The sequence below is a fragment of the Ascaphus truei genome, chromosome 1, assembly GCF_040206685.1.
Source record: "Ascaphus truei isolate aAscTru1 chromosome 1, aAscTru1.hap1, whole genome shotgun sequence".
In the NCBI taxonomy this organism is placed as follows: domain Eukaryota; kingdom Metazoa; phylum Chordata; class Amphibia; order Anura; family Ascaphidae; genus Ascaphus; species Ascaphus truei.
Window position 1 is genome coordinate 239,307,332 of NC_134483.1, and position 20,547 is coordinate 239,327,878.

Sequence of the window (20,547 nt, forward strand, 5' to 3'; positions counted from 1 at the left end):
GTGGTGATGTCCGTAAACCAGTGTTCAAGGATTGGAGAAGGCAGCATAGTAGTATCCGAATGCAGGGTTCAAGGGCAGGAGAAAGCAGGGTAATCCAATTCAAAGCAGAGTTCAAACCAGGGAGATCCAAAGGTAAGCAGGGACAGGAACCAGCGCTGAAAGAGACAGGAAAGCCAAGCATAGAGACTGCACACACAGGGGTCACAAGAAGCTATGCAGAGCAATGAGCCAGAGGAAAGACAGGGATTATAAAGGAGGGAGCACCAATGGGAGAGGAAGGAGGAGCAGAGGGTTGAGTGAGAGGTTACAGGGATAGGTCAGAAGGAGCAAGGGAGGAGACAGGTGAATCACACAGGGATATGGCTTGTACGCTATGGGAGGCGAAGCCAGGGCTCTGGGAAGGCCTATACCTGCAGCGTGTGCGCGCGCCCTCTGTAAGGGTTGTATGCGCGCGCACAGTGTGTGCCAGGGAGCGCGAGGAGCATCGCGCCACGGGGGCACTCGCCAAGGAAGGCGAGAGAGCAGGAGAAGCGACCGAAGGAGGTAATGTGGCAGGTGGGGAAATAGAGGGACGCCGCGAGCTGTGAGTGCCGCGGAGGGGATCGGGTGCCTGGAGAGGTGTGCGCACCTCGCGGGGAATGCGCGTGACAGCTGGATGCGTGTCCAGGCACGCCACAGAGGAACGGGTGCGGGAGGAAGAAGGGACAGATGGACGAGGAGGCGAGGGAGGAAGGTCAGAGGCAGAAGGAGCAGGGGTGACGGGGACACATTGGGAAGCACGAATCCCCTGAACCATCACAGAACCCTATTGTCACTTACTATGGTAAGTGAGGGACTCAACAAAATAGAGATGGCATCTGGATTACAATTTAGTCCTGATGCCCTCAAACAAGTGTGAGAAAAAAAGGTAGTATCCTAAATGAATGTGAAGGGAAAATGGGGGGAAATAGTAGCTATATGCAAGTGCACTTGATGTCAATGAGCTTTTAGGGTAATCAAAAACACCTAAGAGTCACAATATTGTTCTCCTTAGATAGAGGTTAGTGAGCCATTGGTAACATAAATCTAGTCTACATGTGAATTAATACAGACTCTTTTGGAATTAGTAGCTGCAGAAGTGGGTACCAGAGACAGCAGCTGGGCATCTTTGAGTGCGGGCATACGTCCAGGCACCGTGGTGATAATGGTTCATGGCAGAGCGCTCAGACAGAGGAAACAATGGAGCAGGGAACGCCTCGGTGTGCAATTGTGCGGCTCAGTAATATTTAGCTAGATCTGTGAAGTTACATCCTGTATAAGCACCTGGATATTTCCATCTGTAGCATGTATCTAGCTAACTCTATAGGATAAATTGTAGCTCTATACAATAACATTGAATACCAATAGTACCCAATCTGGGCTACACTAACTCACAGCCCATGTTTAAAGGCAGCTTTCGCAATACACAGTGCTTACATTACACAGAGCTATTGCCGGACATCTCTTTACATACAGCCACCAGTTGGCACACTCACCAGAGTGACCAATACTGTGTGCTAGTTTACAGCCAAGAAGCTGAATTTTGAAAATTTTATCACCCCATTTATTTGATATGTTTTACTATAATAAAAGATTTATATTTTAATTCTACCAACTCTTTGTCTGGATTTTTGGGGTACTTCTCATCAAAATAAGTTATCACTTGGCTCAATTCCTTACACATTGCATAAGTGCAGTTACATCCTACTGTATAATTTATGTGTGGGTCTCAGAGGGCATGCTATTTGGGGACTTGCTAGTTTATTTAACTAAATTACCCTTACTCACGAGAATATTGAAGTATTTTACTATGTATTTTGTCACATTGAATGTAGCATTGGCATTTCTGTCTTTTGTTGTATACATTTGGTCACACTCAGTAGCACTCCTTTTGACATATATATATATATATATATATATATATATATATATATATATATATATATATATATATATATATATATATAAATAGCAAATGGAAATATTACTGTATGCTCATTTGCATGTCTTAGACAGGTCATATATATAGTAGTGCCAAGAGATAAGCAGACAATAGTAAATAATCATGAATATATATCAATCTTAATACAGTAAAAAGAGAAAATAACAGCTAATATATGTAAAAGAAACAGATACTAATTCACTCCTTTGTAAAATAAATCCAGTCCAATAGTTGCGCTTGAAATGGGTGTATGGCAGCTTTCATATGGGAGAACCACATCCAAGAAATCTACAAAACATAAAGAGAAAGCGCGCAGCCCATAGCGTAAAAAGCGTAAAATTTAATAAAAATATAATGGAGGAGGGAAACAAGCTCACTCACAAATGACAAAATATAAAAGGCATTTGAAAAGTATCACCACCACGGGAACAGCAGGTTGAAGCCTCCACAGCAAGATGAAATGAGTGCTGTAAGCTGTTTGTCCAAAAGTTCAGACCTCGTGGATAGGTTATAACAATCAGTATGGAAGTCCTGAGTAGTCAAGTTCTTCCTACCAGTGGGTTCTCATCCAAACCGACACTGGAGCTCCGTGCAGCAGGGGAAGACGCTCATCACAAGCCAGCCGCCCCACATTGATGATATATCGCCGTCGCTGCATTCCTGACGCGTTTCGTCAGATGACTGACTTTATCAAAGGTTAAATGAAACTCCACTCAGATCCGAATATAAACAGAAAGGGGCGGGTTGCTAAACGGCGAATATCCAATAAGAAAAGAGGGACAACCCTGCATATATTATACTTCAATTCCTGTATGCAGATTCGCCGATATAACTAATGAAAAAGAGAAAGCAATGGTTAATCAAAAGATTGAGAAACAGAAAACAAACAAATAAATAAAAAACAAATAGAAAACAAATCAATACATGGCACAAAGGAAAATGATTTTCTATTTACTGAGTGCAGCAGGCTAATCTAATGCACTCAATAAACGCTTTGTTATATTCACAATGACCAGCCAGCACATCAAGATAATAATAAATTATTACAAGGCACCACAGCATCACACGCGGAACAAGAGACAGTCCTGTTGGCGAACATTTCTCTGACTATGGCCATAAGATGAACGATCTGAGGGTTGCCATACTCAAAGGTAATCTTAAAACACCGAAAGAGAGACGGTTGCATGAATACAAATTTATGCAACTGTTCGGGACACTTAGCAGTGACCTAAACAGAGATCGAACTTTTATGAGTCATTACTAACACAAGTGAACTCTCTTCCCATGAGCACCATAGGCCATGTCTGCACATACTGTGCTATATGTATGCACACACAGCTGTCTCTCACACATACTTATACTCCTTGTTTTCCCATCCCTATACACCAATAGGGACCACATAGTATCCACACACACTTTTAGTTATGCTACTAACTCTCACATTTCCACACCCACCCACACCATTTATATCCGCTCCCACTCCACACACACCTTTCGTAAAGCACTGTATATACTGTGGCTCTCCATTCATGTTAATTCACACTGATACACATACACACTCTTTCATCACTTGCTTTCAGAAACCTTTTGACACCTCCAGCCATAAAACACATCAACACCGGGGGAAGGACCAGCACAGATAACATTCCAAAAGACACTGTTTATATTATAGCTTTTCCGTGCTTCATTCATTGTAACATCGCCGGAAGAAGAGATCAGTGTATCTCGAAAGCTCGCACAAATAAAAGCATTTCGTTAGCCACAGAACGGTATCATCTATTTATTTTTTGATTATTGAAGCTCGGCTAACACGGTACTGATACCTCCACATATATATATATATATATATGTACAAACAAAAGACTGCGCCTTTGGTATCTATATCAAACTGCAATAGTGTGTAGTATGAATGTATGAATATAAGCCCCTATATGTGGGCCACCAACATGAATAAATATACAACAAATGATATAGCATCTGTAAAATAAATGATCAACAAATATAAATGTAAATAAAATCCTAAATATAAATGACCAATTTATTGCTAGTGACTAAAAAATGAATATCTAATTATAAAAATTGAATAAAAATTATATATGGCACTTGATGGGAAAAAAACAGTAAATAGTCAATATGGAGTCCAAAAAACCATGAGTAGATAGTCCTGTTGTAATGAACTCAAAAGGATAATGGCCCTCTATTCTGGATGCTGGCAGCCTTCTACATGGGTAGAATATATATACAATATATGAGATGTAGTGTGTTTTGGGGGGTTGAGCTTGCTGGGATTGTATGTTTATTAATTTTAACTTTCAACTGATATCAGTTGTTTGGAGGTTTGTAGCCCCTCCTCCAAGGGTTTAAGCTCACCCCACCCCACTTTTTAAAGTAGCAGGTTTTTTCATGTTCCTGTGTAGGACAGACCCACTGCGGTCATTCCCTATCCAGCAGAGGTAAATGAGAATTTTCATAGTTAGTGTTAGGACCTAATTACTGGTCATGCCATGACGTGGCTTGCAGGCATATAATGCTTTGGCCAAAGGGTTTAACTACAGTAAATGACCCTTATTTCCGAGAATTTTGAAGTATGTTACCATGTGTTTTGTCACATTGGATATAGCATTGGGCATTTTTGTCTTTTGTGTTATTTTCAAAAGTTTACCCTTTCCATTATAAATGCTTTCATGGGTTTTATCAAATGTCTTTTAGCAATACAACTGTTCCCCAGTCCTCGAAGCCCAGGTACATTGTCAGCTTCCCTGTGTCTTTTGTTTGCAAAGTAATTATGATACAAACAAAATTATCAATAGTGGCGCTCTAGAATAACCAAATAAAATACAACCTGCCTAAACCCCCAACATACTACATGTGATAAACAGTGTGATCAACAGTGTAATACAAAATATAAAAGTGATACCAATACAAACAAATATGGATGCCGCTATAACCCAGTGGAGGATCCTTCTCACGATCCCATGTAGATAGAAGTGGTGTAAGTCATCGGGAAGCGCAAGCCATGGAAAACAGAAAAAAAGTCTGATGGTGCAGTACACGTGATAATTCGTGAGTTAATATATTGATAAAGGTCTGTGTGCAAAATACTCACAAACATATAGTGAGTGCTGTTCACAAAAAGGTATCTTTAAATCTCAGCCCACCAAGGATGATTAACACCAGGAGCTTCTGGAGACCTTATATATAAAAAGAAACGGACATAGTGCAGACTGGAAAGACAATTTATAAAAGCAGGTAAGTGGTAAGGGATACACTCACATGGTAGTAGATTTAAAAAAGCATTAAGATCCTGCGATCTGGATCTCGGCAAACGAAGCGTGTGCTCTCTGCCTCCCCTGTGTATCGGCGTGCGTGTCACCGGTGAAGTCCAGGAGTCTCCTGAAGAAACCGAATGCGGAGAAACGCGTAGAGTGACGCTGACCAGACCAGACCAGAGAGATTCCTAAGCGAGTGGAGCCCCTGCAGGCTGATGACGTCAGTTCCGGTTTCCGGATCCGGTGAGACGCACCGGTGACACGCACGCCGATACACAGGGGAGGCAGAGAGCACACGCTTCGTTTGCCGAGATCCAGATCGCAGGATCTTAATGCTTTTTTAAACATACAGTAAATAAAAGAAGAAAAAGACACAATAGTATAATAGAGTCAAATAACTCAAAATGTATTAGAGATAAAAATTCAAACCCACAAACAAATATTTTAAAAGAGCCTCAAGGTAATAAAACCTAGGAAGGAGCTCACAGTTTGGTCCCTCCTGGTCCTAGGTACGGTCACCAGTAGATGTGCAAAACAGTTCTGCTGTGTAACCTAGACATAATTTTCAGTTCCTGTGTGGAACTGAACATATTCGTCTCCCTGATTTGTACGGCTGCCCTCTGCTTCCAGTACTGAAATGGAGTAATCATCCGGGTCCCAAGTCACGTCACAGAGTGATGTCATGCCAGTCGGAGACCGGATTGGTCTTGCCACAGTAACACACGACAACCACCAGAACCACCATAATACAGCTGAAAACCCTGGCTAGGGTACACATCCAGAATAGTTTTTGCCATCTACTGCTGACGCACTTGGGACCAGGTGGGACCAAAACGGGTGATCCTTCCTAGGTTTTTATACATTAGATTTGATGGTTTTTTTAAATACAGTATTTGTTTATGAGTTTGCATTTTTACCTCCAATACATTTTTATTTATTTGACTCTATTACATATTTTTTTACCTGATCTAAGCCATTCATATTTTTCACATATCACTCCTTCATTAGACACTCAATTTTATACTACTGTATATTTGTTTGTGTATGTGCCAGAATTTTTGTATTTTTCCCTAATTTCTTAAGACAAACTAAAAATTGTTTCTTGGGAGCTACACCACATTCATTTTGTTTATATTTTATTCACATTTGCATGTTTTATAATTAATTTGCGCTTATTTTAACTTCACGCCTAAACATACAGTAAGTAACTGACAGGATTTAATCCAGTCTTCCCAACTAAAAAATACAGTACATATTCATTTTTTACAATATATAAATAAGTAAGACAGTTACAGTACTTTAATGGCATGAAAGTCTTTCTAAGGAGAGCCAATTACCCTGATAAATCTGTTTATTGATTTCCTTTTTTTTTTTTACTTCCCAGATTGAACTGTCCTTTTGTTGAGTGTGCTATGTGGAAATTTGTATCCATCAGCTGTTGAAGCCCAGGTAAGGAAGACTGGAATAACTTTTAAAATGTCTTCACCAATTTATCTTCTCTTATTTGCTTTCCCCATCACATTTCCTGTGAATACAATGCACCATTGTTTCAAAAACAGATTCAAATTTCATAATTTTTACTCTGCCACCATATGTTTATATATCAAAGTACCTTACTCCTATTTTTCTACACTTGCACAACTGACCATTTTGGGAAGTAATTATTGATGGAATTAGGTGAGGAGATTAATCAAAAAGTTACATCTGTAGCTGGCTTGGTTTTCCACTCTCATTGCATCAACTAAATTCTCCAGATCTGAGATGGCATTTAATTCTGTGATCTACTCCAAATTTATGAAAACAGATCACCAAGCTTCATAGATTTGCCACTAGGGGAAATGAATGCAGCTCAAAATGTATGCTAAAAGATTTTTAGCAAATTATTCCATTGAGATATAAATCCTTCTATCTCCTTAATAGACAAAGTGCAGCCTGATATTGTGACAGCCAAGAATTCCTTCAATCAAGAATGTTGTCATGTTTATAGACTACTCACCCCACCCACCCCCCATGGGTATCAATCCTTCCTTTCTTCAGCTTTGCTAAAACAGTACATGAAAAGAAGAAATAACTTTAAAAATGCCTACCCTTTTACCATTTGTGTATGAAAAAGATCTGTCAATGTATTTCCTTGCACAAAACTTTGTCCATCCATATAATCAAATCATCAAATCTTTGTTTTAAATACAACTAGCTGTACCCGGCATAACATACATCAATCTAGGAGATTTGAAAGTTTCTTAAACATTACTCTTTATTTTCACACTGTCACGTGTGCTCACCACAAACTAGGCTGAGGTGGGGATGTATAAAACCGCCACCCTACAACCACGGGACCAGGTCCGGAATGCGTAATCAGAGTCGTGTAGCCGGGTAGGGTAGGAGAAGTTGGGTATGTCGTGGTACTTGCCGTGGTCCGGGGTTGGAGAGTTAAGAGTAGTCGTTATCCGTAAACCATGGTTAAGGAGAGGAGAGAGCAGGAATCCAATGCAAGCCGAAGTTCTGGGGCAGAGAAGAGACAGGTCCAGGTACGAGCAGGGGTCACAACAGAAGTCAGGCAAGGCACAAAACAGGCAAGATCCAGGAAGTAGTAAACACAGCACATAAACAATAGTTTATTCTCAGCGATGTGCACAGAGACTGACAAGGAGGAAGAGAAATAAAAAATATATGCGCGCGGTCCCAAAAGTTCTTGTATGTCCCAAACAGTGTGATTAAAAGTCTCTCTGCAGCTCCTCACTCTCCCGTGATCAGCGGGGCAAACAACCGAATACAAGCATACATATAGCAGTGCGCAAAAAAAGAAGAGAAAACACACTATTAGAATACATTTAAAAGTAATTAATATTTATAATATGCATGTAATAACACTTACATAAAAACGGATCACAGTGAATCCAAACTGCACTGGGGGAGCTCGAAGGAGGGGTAGATGAGAGCGCTGTATTACCACTAATGCCAGATCCCAAATAACGGCTTGATATTCCGGTAACAGGATTCCTTAGGCTCCAATATCCAAAATCCACCCCTGTACCTCGCTCAAAATACACCACAGGGAAGTTATAAACACAGCTGCCCGGAGGAACGTGATAATGCTGTCTCTCTGCTGCGTGTAACGTCACCTCTGCGCATTTCGCGTCATACGACGCTTTGTCAGTAGTTATGATTGACAGCATGGACGTCCAGTTAAAATACAAGAGTTATGAACAAACCCATATAATTTATATGTTAATATTGGTGTATTTCTATGTATGTATATTGTAGGAGTACGTTATATTGTTGTTCTAACACTGATTGAATAGGTATGGTAGCCTATAATGTTATAATGCTATTAGGAGAATGAATGAATCCGATTGGTGGGTTTGTTCAGAGCCGGTAGGTGACAGGATTGATCTTCTCAGTAATGACGAAAGGGCCAATGAATCTGTGTGCCAATTTGGGTGAAGAGACCTTGAGATGAATATTTTTCATAGAAAGCCAAACCTTTTGTCCAGAGTGTAAGATGGGGTCTCCCGACAGTGACGATCGGCTTGTTTCTTTTGCATATTGACAGCGTGCCTTAGGTTCCCCTGAATTTTTTCCCAAGAATCATGGAAGCACTGGATTCTGTCCTCAGCGGCGGGAACTCCAGAACTGGAAACTGTGGAAGGAAGATCTGAGGGATGGAATCCATAAATTGTGAAAAAAATAGATTGTTGAGTGGAGAGTAGGCGCCGTGGTAATGCGGTGGGGGCATTCCTCCGCGGGCGGAGTTTTGCGTCGGAGCGCACGCACAGACAGAGGTACTGCCGTGTGATGAGGGCAGAGCCTAGCGGCGATCCTGACACATACCTCCCTGTAATGCCTTGATGTCTCTAATCCCCAATTCCCCACTCTACTCTCTAATCCATCATGCCTTTCTCCTCTTTGCCATCTCTCCTCTCCTCTCTTTGCACACCCTGCTTTACTGTGTATGTTGCTCTCCGTGCACACTACACTCCCTCCTCTCCTACTCATCTCATATGTCTACTCCTCTCCATGCTGTTTCTCTGTTTCCTCCTCCTACTCCACTTACTGTATCTCCTTCCTTTGAGTGTACTCAGCACTTTACAAAGAGAATACAGTAAAGAAAATTATATTAGTACAATAAGCGCGTGTCAGACATAGGAAAGGAAATGCCTGCCCTGGAGAGCGTACAATATAAGTGGTATGTTGGTAGACTAAAAGTAGTAGATGGCAGTACCTTGCTCAATGGTTGGTAAGTAGTGACTGTAAGTGTTGAACAGTACTAATGAGTGCAGGCTATTGGGATGCTTCTTGTGAGTTTTAAGGTTGGTCGGTATTAAATTAACCGTCGGTATTAAGTAAAAACCATTAGCAGGGAAATAGTTGGCAGAGAGGCATGGGCGACAGCAGGTGTGTATATGGATGGGTCCAGCAGTAGGAGAGATGTCCCAAGCAGCAAGGAGGAGAAGTAGAGAGAGAGGAGGTGAGAAGAGGATTTGTGTGGGTGCTTTTTATTGAGGAGTATAGAAGCTGTTGTGACAGAGATGTGTAAATTGTGGTGCAGTGTCTGGGCACAGGCATGGGTGTAGGGAATGTCACGGTGGACCAGGTACGTACACATTTAAACCGGGATCATATCACTGAGCAACGCCAATAAGTAAAATAAATTGTAATTTATTCCGTAGAAACAGGCAAACACACATTGAATTACAATAGGCAGAAGAGAAATACACTTACTGGGGGTCTTGGGTTGACAAACTGACAAACTGACTTTCCTTGTTGAAATAAAGTCTTTAAATAGTCCACTCCAAATGGTACTGAAAGTGTGACTTAGAAGCTATTCTGCTTAAAGTCCTGAAGCTGTTGCCTTGCTGTCTCTGCAAGACTTCTTTGTTATTATTATTGTTGTATTAGTTGCTGTTTTTAGTATTCACAGAGGTTTCAATATGTATATTAATATGTATTTATTAAATTAAATTATAGAAGCATTATTACATAATTCATAGAACCTAATTTAAATTGTAATAATATACTATAATACACATATTCTTAGAGATTGTGGTTTTATAGTCAATCACCTTGATTGTATACCTATTGTGTAATCTTACAAACAACAACTGGAAGGAATCCCTTATTTATGTTTTTTTATAGGTGGTAGCTAATAAGTACCCCTATATATGGGATCAATAGCAGCCTGGCAGTGATAGCGCCCCTGACGAAAAGGACAAGATCCTTGAAACGCGTAGGGCTGTTCCTGCTAAAGTTGCCTGTGTCTGTGCTAAGGACATTATTGAATAACACGCCAAGCAGATAGAATTCCTGCATGTCTGGTTTGGAGGGGGAGCGAGTGTCTGCTGAAAGCCCAACCCCGATCGACGACACAGACGCTGATGTCACGAGCCACGTGACGCGAAAGCGGATGCACGCCACTTATCGAGTGGAGGAAAGCAGGGTAAGACACCAAGCACCCAGCTAATGGACAGGTGGACTACTACTGTTCCAGCGGTCATTATAAGTACCGAAATGCCTGTTACAACTTACTTTTGTAAGTGTTTATAACCATTTTTAATTACAACATAAACTGACTATACTACTCTATGGGCTTTTGCGCTTTTTTCTTTTTTTGTCTCTTCTCTTATAGTTCATGCCGGTCCTGAGGTTAGTTCCGGTTGCTAAGAAGCTGCATACCCATATCCTGCCTAATTGGACTCTGTTTTCTTTGGGTATACTTGATGTGATTATATTTACATTTTTTATGTACTGTCATTTTTTATCTCTGTGCAACCCATTTTCACTATATGATTATTTGTTCTTGAGGTAAGAGCGCCAGCTGAAATAATTATTATCAGAGGGATTATCCCTTTAATTTATATATTTATATATATACTTTCATTGATATCAGCCACTATTATCTTTACTAATGTAAGAGGTGTTAATTATCAGCCATCGAGCTACTCATATGCTTCCTTAAGCAGGTGTGGTTTAAGGTGGGTTTTAAAGGTGGATAGAGAGGGTGCTAGTCGTATATTGAGGGAAAGGGCATTCCAGAGGTGTTGGGCAGTCAGTGAGAAAGGTTTCAGGCGAGAGAGGGCTTTGGATACAAAAGGGGTAGAGAGAAGACATCCTTGAACAGAACGCAAGAGCCGGGATGATGCATAGCGAGAAATTAGGTGAGGAGGAGAATTGAGTGTGTGATACGGGATTTGATAGGAAGCCAGGAGAGGGATTTCAGCAGGGGAGACACTGAGACAGATTTAGGAAAGAGCAGAGTGAAATGAATTCACATGACCCCACGGCGTCAATTGACACAACATTAGAAATGAGGGGGGTGCAACAGAGGAGCAGAGCAGGTAGGGCGGCACAGCATAGGGGGGGCACAGTGCAGGGAGTTTGCGCACCACTACTGTATATGACACTTAAGATGTGACACAGCCAATGTGTACACTCATTACAGAAGATGTGTAGCCTCATTGGCTCTCCATTAGTGAGTGACAGGCCGAACAGCCTATCACAGAGGGATGTGTAGACATCCTTAGAGAAATATGTAGAATACATGCTCTGGACCCATTGCATATGTTAATGTGGGGTATGCCTGTATATATATATACAGCTGAACCCCATTATAGAGCGGTCCTCTGGGCCAACCGATCCAACCGCGTTATAACCAGGGTCACGATAATGAAGAAAAAAATGTCAGCCGCGTGCCCAATCGGGAGGAGAGGGGAGGAGGGAGGAGGGGGAGGAGGTGGAGTGAGGCACCGGCAGCCCTACACAATCCCCCAGCAGCCACCGTACTTCCCCCAGCAGCCGCACTTCCCCCAGCAGCCGCACTTCCCCCCATCAGCCGCACTTCTCCCCCAGCAGCAGCCCCACACCGATCCCCCCCAGAAGCAGCCACGCACCGATCTCCCCCAGCAGCAGCCTTGCACCGATGCACCCCTGCACCGATCCTCCCCAGCAGCTCCACACAAATCCCCCCCAGCACCCCTACACCGATCCCTCCCAGCAGCCCCACAATGCCCCCAGCAGCCATGACACCAGAGGTAGGGAGGTAGGTGGGTAGGGGTGTGTGTGTGTGTGTGTGTGTGCAGTGTGTGCAGTGTGTGCAGTGTGTGCAGTGTGTGCAGTGTAATGGTGGTGTGTGTGCTGGTGCTGTGTGTGCTGGTGCTGTGTGTGCTGTTGTTACGCCGGTGCTGCCCGCAGACCAGACTCGTCCCTTATACTGAGGTGGGGACGTATAAGTGCACGCACCCGCAGCAGAAGGAGCGTGTCCAGAGTGTGGTGTTTTGGCATTGCCAGGCCAGGTGTGAACAGGTGTAGCAATACTTGCCGGTACCGGTACTGAAGAAGCGAAGTGTTTGCCCTTAGCCAAAGGTCGGGGAGAGAGAGATCCGGAAGGTCGAGGTCTGAGCTGAGGTCGAGGGATGGAAGAAGCTGCAGGGTCAAGAGGGAGCCGGGATCCAGAGACAGGTAAGCACGTCCGCCAAGCCGGGTCATAACCTGAATGCACGAAGACAAAGGGAGAGCCAGAATAGACGTCTGTAGCAGAGACTATGTCGAGCGATTTGAGAGAGGCAGAACAGGCATTAAGTACTGTGGCTGACCAATGGTTAATGGAGGCAGGCCTGGAGGAGCCCTAGGAGCAGTCCAGGATTGGTTTCCATAATACGCTGCCAGGTGATAAGGTTTAGGGTTAACTAGTAACCAGCGTGTGGGAGGGAGGTGTGGCTTCACTGCAAGAGCAGTGAATAAATTAGCTGGTGCTGGAATGTGTTCCGTAACAGCAGGGGATGCGCGCGCAGAAGCAATGGCAGGCAGCCGAGCACCAGCCCCCGTGGGGCAGCAGCAGCCCGATGGGGAGGACGGGGAAGTCCCCTCAGCAGGGAGGCCGGGCGAGGAGGGAGCTGCACAGCCACGGGAGTGGACAGAGGTGAGGGGAGGTCACGCTGCGACCGACGTGACCCCCGAGTCCTCACAGTACCCCCCCTTCAGGGTCGGCCTCAGGACGATCCTTCCATGGCTTGGATGGAACCTTTTTCCGGAAGCGTTTAAGAAGTCCTGGTGCGTGGATGTCGTTAAGAGGTACCCAAGACCTCTCCTCGGGTCCGAAACCCTTCCAATGAATCAAGAAATGGACTTTCCCTCTCGAGAGACGGGAATCTAGTATGGTCTGGACCTCGTACTCTTCGTTGCCCTGTATGATCACAGGATCTGGTTTAAGAGTGTGGTCCGGGAATAGAGGGCTAGAGATGAACGGTTTGAGAAGTGAAGTATGGAAAACATTAGGAATTCGCATGCTTGGGGGTAGTTGAAGACGGAAAGCCACCGGGTTAACCTGCTCCATGATAGGAAATGGCCCCAGAAACCTAGGAGCCAGTTTGGGGGAAGGGGTTTTTTTATGCGGATATTTCTAGTAGACAACTAAACCTTGTCCCCTGGTTTGTAGTTGGGTGCAGGTTGGCGACAGCGGTCATCCTGGACTTTAGAAGACAGGGAGGCCCTTTGAAGTGCAGATTGAACTGGCCCAAGTGTCCTGTAGGAGGGAGATGTGTTCATCCACAGCTGGAACTCCAGAGGAGATCTTGGAAATAGGTAAGCAAGCCAGGTGATAGCCGTAATTAATAAAGAAAGGTGTCTCACCAGTGGATTCATTCCTGGTGGAATTAAAGGCATACTCAGCCCAGGAAAGCAATTCTGTCCAGTCATCCTGGGAATCAGAGACGAAGCACCTTAAATACTTCTCGAGAGATTGATTGACCCTCTCGGTCTGTCCATTAGACTGAGGGTGATAACTCGAAGAGAAGGAGGAAGCAATGCCCAGTCTTCTTGTGAAGGATCTCCAGAATCTGGAAACAAATTGAGAGCCACGATCCGATACGATGGACGTGGGTATGCCATGGATCCGGAAAATTTCTTTGGAGAAAATATCGGCTAGGCCGGTTGAGGAGGGTAATCCTTTGAGAGGAATAAAGGGTGCCATCTTGGAAAACCGATCCACGACTACTAGAATAGTGTTCATGCCATTCGACCTAGGCAATTCGACAATAAAATCCATGGATATGTGGGACCAGGGGCGTTCCGGGATGGATAAGGGCAAAAGAAGACCATGGGGTCTCTGGCGAGGAATCTTGTTGCATGCACATACCGGTTAGGCCCGGGTAAACTTAAGAATAGATTTGCCCATATTGGGCCACCAAAAGGTACGACGGATGAGGTCCAAAGTCTTCTTGTAGCCTGGGTGTCCTGCCGAATGGGAAGCATGTCCCCATTCCAGAATCTCCGGAATAAACTTGGCCTCCACGTATAAGGTATCCTTCGGGATCTCAAGATCGCTAAGAAGGTGGCTTGGAGACTTGATGATCCTCTTAAGATTTTTGAATGTAGCGATCGCGAGGATCTTTTGTTTGGGAAGGATAGACTCTGTAGTTTTCTCTGGTCTCTCATCAGAAGAATTTTGTCTAGAGAGAGCATCCGCCTTGACGTTTTTAGTGCCGGGAATGTAAGACAAAATAAAATTAAACCTGGAGAAAAATAACGACCAGCGGGCTTGGCGGGGGCCTAAGCGACGGGCATTCTCGATGTATAAAAGATTTTTGTGGTCCGTGAGAATAGTGAATGGCTCTTTTGACCCCTCCAACAGATGTCTCCATTCCTGAACGGCCAACTTGATGGCCAAATGTTCTCTATTGCCCACATCATAGTTCCTCTCAGCTGGGGAAAACTTCTTCGAGAAAAAACCGCAAGGGTGAAGTTTATCCTGGGGAGAAAACTTTTGGGATAGGACAGTGCCGGCCCCGCAGTCTGAAGCGTCTACCTCTAGGGTGAAAGAAAAATTGGTGTCCGGGTGTCGAAGGATGGGAGCTGAGACAAAAGCTTGTTTTAGTGTTTCAAAAGCTATGACTGCCTCAGGAGACCAAGACGAAGGATCAGCTTCTTTTTGGGTCAGTGCTGTGATCGGGGCGATGATTGTGGAGAAGTTACGAATAAACTTCTGGTAATAATTGGAAAAGCCTAGGAACCGCTGAATAGACTTGAGGGAGTTAGGTTGCGGCCAATCAATTAAGGCTTTAAGTTTCTCAGGATCCATGGCCAATCCCGTGTTGGAAATAATATATCCCAGAAAAGAGGTGGTAGACTGGTGAAAGAGACATTTCTCCATCTTGGCAAACAAACGGTTCTCTCGGAGACGGGATAGTACAAACTTGGTATGGATGATATGGTTCTGTAGATTCTTGGAATAGATAAGGATGTCATCCAAATAAACAATTACAAACTGATTAAGGACATCCCGAAAGACATCGTTGATAAAGTCCTGAAAAACCGCCGGAGCGTTGCATAATCCGAAAGGCATCACGAGAAACTCGTAGTGGCCGCTACGGGTATTGAAGGCAGTCTTCCATTCGTCGCCCTCCCGGATGCGAATAAGATTATACACTCCGCGAAGGTCAAGCTTGGAGAACACGTTAGCACCTTGAAGTCTGTCGAATAATTCAGAAATGAGAGCAAGTGGGTAACGGTTCTTCACCGTGATGCGGTTCAGTCCCCGGTAATCAATACATGGTCTGAGAGTACCGTCCTTTTTCTTGACGAAGAAGAATCCAGCTCCTGTGGGTGAATTGGAGTGCCGAATGAAGCCCCGTTTAAGGTTCTCACGGATATATTCATCCATGGCTTCCGTCTCAGGAAGAGAGAGGGGGTAGGATTTGGATTTGGGCAAAGTGTATCCAGGTACCAAGTCTATAGGACAATCGTAAGATCTGTGAGGAGGTAGTAGTTCGGATTGGGTTTTGCAGAAGACATCCAGAAAAGCAGCATACAGAGCGGGCAATCCTCCCCTAGGGTTGGATGCATTGGCCAGCAGTTGAGGCGGAAGTACGGCTGATGGAAACGGCTCCTCCAACCTCGACCTCCAAGCAATAGGATCTTGGGATGTCCAGTTGATGAGAGGATTGTGCTTCTGTAACCAGGGTAAGCCGAGAGTGACCGGAGTTCCGGGGGCGTGGATTACATCAAAAGCCAAGGTCTCCTTGTGTGAATGAGAGGAAATGGTGATGGGGCGAGTCTCCAAGGAAATATATGCCGGGGTGAGCTGACGCTCATCAATCCCTACCAAGGCAATGGGAGACTTCTTCCTAACGAGTGGAATCTGGTTCTTTTCAGAGAAGGTTTGGTCCATGAAATTACCTCCCGCGCTGGAATCGATAAATGCCGCAGTGGAGGTACGGAAGGTAGGACCCGAGAGAGAGACAGGAATGGTTAATTTCTTGGGAAGTTCCTTCCTGGAAAGGGGACAAGGAGATTTAGCACCCAGGGAGAGCCCCTTCATACTCACTGGGTTTGGTCGTTTCCCGAGCGTAGTTAACATTCACGGATCAGATGCTCAGAGGATCCGCAGTAATAACATATTCCACCGACTTGGCGAGCTTGCTGTATTGGTGTCCGGGAACGCTGGACTCCAAGTTGCATTGGCTCCGGAGCCTCCAAAGCGGGTAGCAGGGAGATGGCACGTCCTGTGGTAGGAGAGAATCTCGGAAAAGGAGCACGGAAGGGTGTAAATCGAGGAAGCCGGCGTTGGAGGCGGCGTACCTGCAGGCGCTGATCCACTCGATTGGCCTGGGAGATGAGTTCCTCCAGAAGCCCTGGCCTGGGTTGTGAGGCGAGCTCGTCCTTGACGGAATCTGTTAAGCCTCGCCAGAAGACTGAGACTAAAGTATTCTGGCCCCATCGTGTCTCAGCTGCTATGGTCCTGAACTCCAAGGCGTACTGGGCCACGGAACGACGTCCCTGGGAAAGTTCAAGCAAAGAGTCAGAGGCAGTTTCTTGGCGTGCGGGGGTATCGAAGACCTGTCGAAAGTCTCGTCTAAAGGCTGCATAATCACGGGTGATATCAGGACGGAGTTCCCAAATTGGGGAGGCCCATGCCAGTGCTTTCCCTGTAAGCAGGCTGTACACATATGCCACTTTCTTGCGGCCAGTGGAGTACTGCTGTGGAGCCATCTGAAACTGGATCTCGCACTGATTGAGAAAACCGCGACAGGCGTGTGGATCCCCTACATACGGTTTAGGTGCCGGGATCTTTGGGTCGGAAGTCGCGGAAGTACCCGGTTCTGGCGACAGTGGCGGTGCGGTCCCAGGTGGTGCCTGAAAAGAAACGTCCTGGACCTGTTGAGTGAGGAGAGCCATTTGGTCAGTTAGGGCCTGGACTTGTTGATACATGGCCGTCATCATGGAGGCCATGTCAGTCTGGTCTGCGTCTTGTGGGCTCGACATAATGTTACGCCGGTGCTGCCCGCAGACCAGACTCATCCCTTATACTGAGGTGCGGACGTATAAGTGCATGCACCCGCAGCAGAAGGAGCGTGTCCAGAGTGTGGTATTTTGGCGTTGGCAGGCCAGGTGTGAACAGGTGTAGTAATACTTGCCGGTACCAGTACTGAAGGAGCGAAGTGGTTGCCGTTAGCCAAAGGTCGGGGAGAGAGAGATCCGGAAGGTCAAGGTCTGAGCTGAGGTCGAGGGATGGAAGAAGCTGCAGGGTCAAGAGGGAGAAGGATTAAAGAGACAGGTAAGCACGTCCGCCAAGCCGGGTCGTAACCTGAATGCACGAAGACAAAGGGAGAGCCAGAATAGACGTCTGTAGCAGAGACTATGTCGAGCGATGTGAGAGAGGCAGAACAGGCATTAAGTACTGTGGCTGACCAATGGTTAACGGAGGCAGGCCTGGAGGAGCCCTAGGAGCAGTCCAGGATTGGTTTCCATAATACGCTGCCAGGTGATAAGGTTTAGGGTTAACTAGTAACCAGCGTGTGGGAGGGAGGTGTGGCTTCACTGCAAGAGCAGTGAATAAATTAGCTGGTGCTGGAATGTGTTCTGTAACAGCAGGGGATGCGCACGCAGAAGCAACGGCAGGCAGCCGAGCACCAGCCCCGCGTGGGGTAGCAGCAGCCCGATGGGGAGGACGGGGAAGTCCCTTCAGCAGGGAGGCCGGGCGAGGAGGGAGCCGCACAGCCACGGGAGCGGACAGAGGTGAGGGGAGGTCACGCTGTGACCGACGTGACCCCCGAGTCCTCACAGCTGTGTGCTGTGTGCTGTGTGCTGTGTGCTGTGTGCTGTGTGCTGTGTGCTGTGTGCGTGCTTGTGCAATATGTGCTGTGTGTGCTGTGTGTGCAGTGTCTGCTTTTTTTTTTTTTTTTTTTTAATATTTGGTGTCCACGCTCAAACTGCGTTATAAGCGATCCGCGTTATAGCTATAACGGGGTTGAGCTGTATATATGTATGTATATATAATATACTGTACAGGCATACCCCACATTAACATACATTTGTACTATATGATATTTTTTTCTATTTAGATTACTGATATTTTATGACAAGCTTTTGAGAGTTCTGCTTTCTTCCTTAGGTCAAGCACTAATAATTTACAAAAGTACCTCTGAGTTTAACACTCAGAAACCAAGATAACACTACAGTATAAGTAGAGAGAAGGTACAGTAGTAGCAGAAGGAATGGCAGAGAGGCAGGCGAATGGTACTGTAAATTGTCAATAAGAGGCACTGAGAAAATTATGGACATTTCGGATAGTGTGATAGAAACCCCGGATAAATAATAAGTACTACTTTTAGTGTTAAAGAGCACTATTTTTTTTCATTCAAATGTTATTCATTCTTGGGGTTTTTCCAAGCTCCTGCTGAGAAATCTGGATTTCTTGATAATTTTTATCAAATAAAAATACCACTTGTGAGCACATTCACATATAAGAAAAGACATTCAGACAAGTCTGCCACTTTGCCTTTCCACATTATCTGTTAGCATACTGTACAATGATTCCACTACAGCCATGGATTCTGGGTAATTACATGAGGAACCCAAAGCACATTTCTCTCAAAGCAGACATGCAGTTGCTGAAATAAATACAAATTAAAAAAGTTTTCTTCACTTGTTTAAAGTGTTATTTTTAAACCTGTCCATCTTCATTATCTTGGGTTGCATTGAATTGATTCATTCATTTGGAGTTTGCATTTTCCCTCTAGTGTGTTTTTGTGTGATCTGTGTGCACTGAATTCTTTTAAAAAGGGCTCAAAGAGAAGGGCAGCTCTGCATGGATAGAAGCCAAAAAAATGTGTGTATTGTTCTATGTTTTGGCCATTTGCTGTAGCAGTTGTCAAAAACACTAGCCGCAATGTTGGATCAATAAACATACATTTTCTTTATTCAATCAATAGTGTTACCCTTTCTATCTCATAGATTTTGGATTGTACATGCCTGACATATTTTGTATCTTGTTTATTACAATTTAGTGTGTGCACTAATATTAATATAATTATTTTATTAAGGCAACATTCTAAATAACTCAAGAACCAAATTGCTAGGAATTGAAAGTGATATTTATTTTTTATTTAATTTTTTTTAAAGAAAATACATTTTAGAGCAGTGTTTCTAAACAGCAGCATGGAGCATACCATAATTTATGGCTCCAAAAGAGAAGCAGGGATATAGTGCCACAGTCTTAAGAAGCTATAAACTGAAAAGGTCAAATGTACAATATTACCTGTAGATGTGATGTGCTCACTGCATTAATTATTAGATTACAGATGCAGCCACCAATATCTGATCACTTGCCTGGGTAAAAACTAAGGTATCTCATAGCAAATGCCTCAACATTTCTGTGAGATTTCTAATGGCCATCGGATTAACACAGCAGGGGTCCCTGCCGTCCCATTCAGTTTGAATGGTACTGCAGGACACCCCGCCTCACCCACCCCTTGCTGTGTTAATCCGATGGGCCATTAGGAATCTCACAGAAATGTTGAGGCATTTGCTGTGAGATTGCCCCAGATTTTCCAAGGCAAGTGATCTAATACTGGTGGCTGCATCTATAGTTTGGGTGTAATAAATTAAAAACTACAATTCCACAGAATTTGGCACCTTGCAGACCACCCCTAAGTAAATCAGTCACTTAATATCAAGTATCAAAAGTATCTCCTAATGGAAGCCAATCTGAGACATAGATGAAAATATAATTTATGTTAAATAATCTACACCAGGGCTGTGAAACACCTGCCTTGTGGGCCACATGTGACCCACAAGGTATCACCAGGCAATCTGCAGAGATGTTGCAGAGTCAAGACATGCCCCATGTTAGATGCTGGAACCCTTCAGAGTGTGAGCAGCAAAAAGGCGAGGCCATACGCCCATCCCTTTAATCCCCCACCCAATCTCCATATCCCCAATCACCTGCTTCATTAGACTTTCTGTGCCAGAGTGAGAGCCGGAGATAGGGCATGAGAGACAGAGATACAGTAGGGGATGGGGAGAGAGAGAAAGGGGGGTTGAGGG

General features: G+C 44.5%; 1 long non-coding RNA gene across 1 annotated transcript in view; it reads left to right on the forward strand.

Annotated features, from left to right (window-relative positions):
- Positions 1–18,146: 18,146 nt before the first annotated feature.
- LOC142470582 (uncharacterized) overlaps positions 18,147–20,547 on the forward strand; it is a 55,541-nt gene continuing 53,140 nt past the window's right edge. The window contains exon 1 of the long non-coding RNA XR_012789277.1: positions 18,147–18,237. This is a non-coding gene — a long non-coding RNA (uncharacterized LOC142470582). The remainder of the gene's footprint in view (positions 18,238–20,547) is intronic.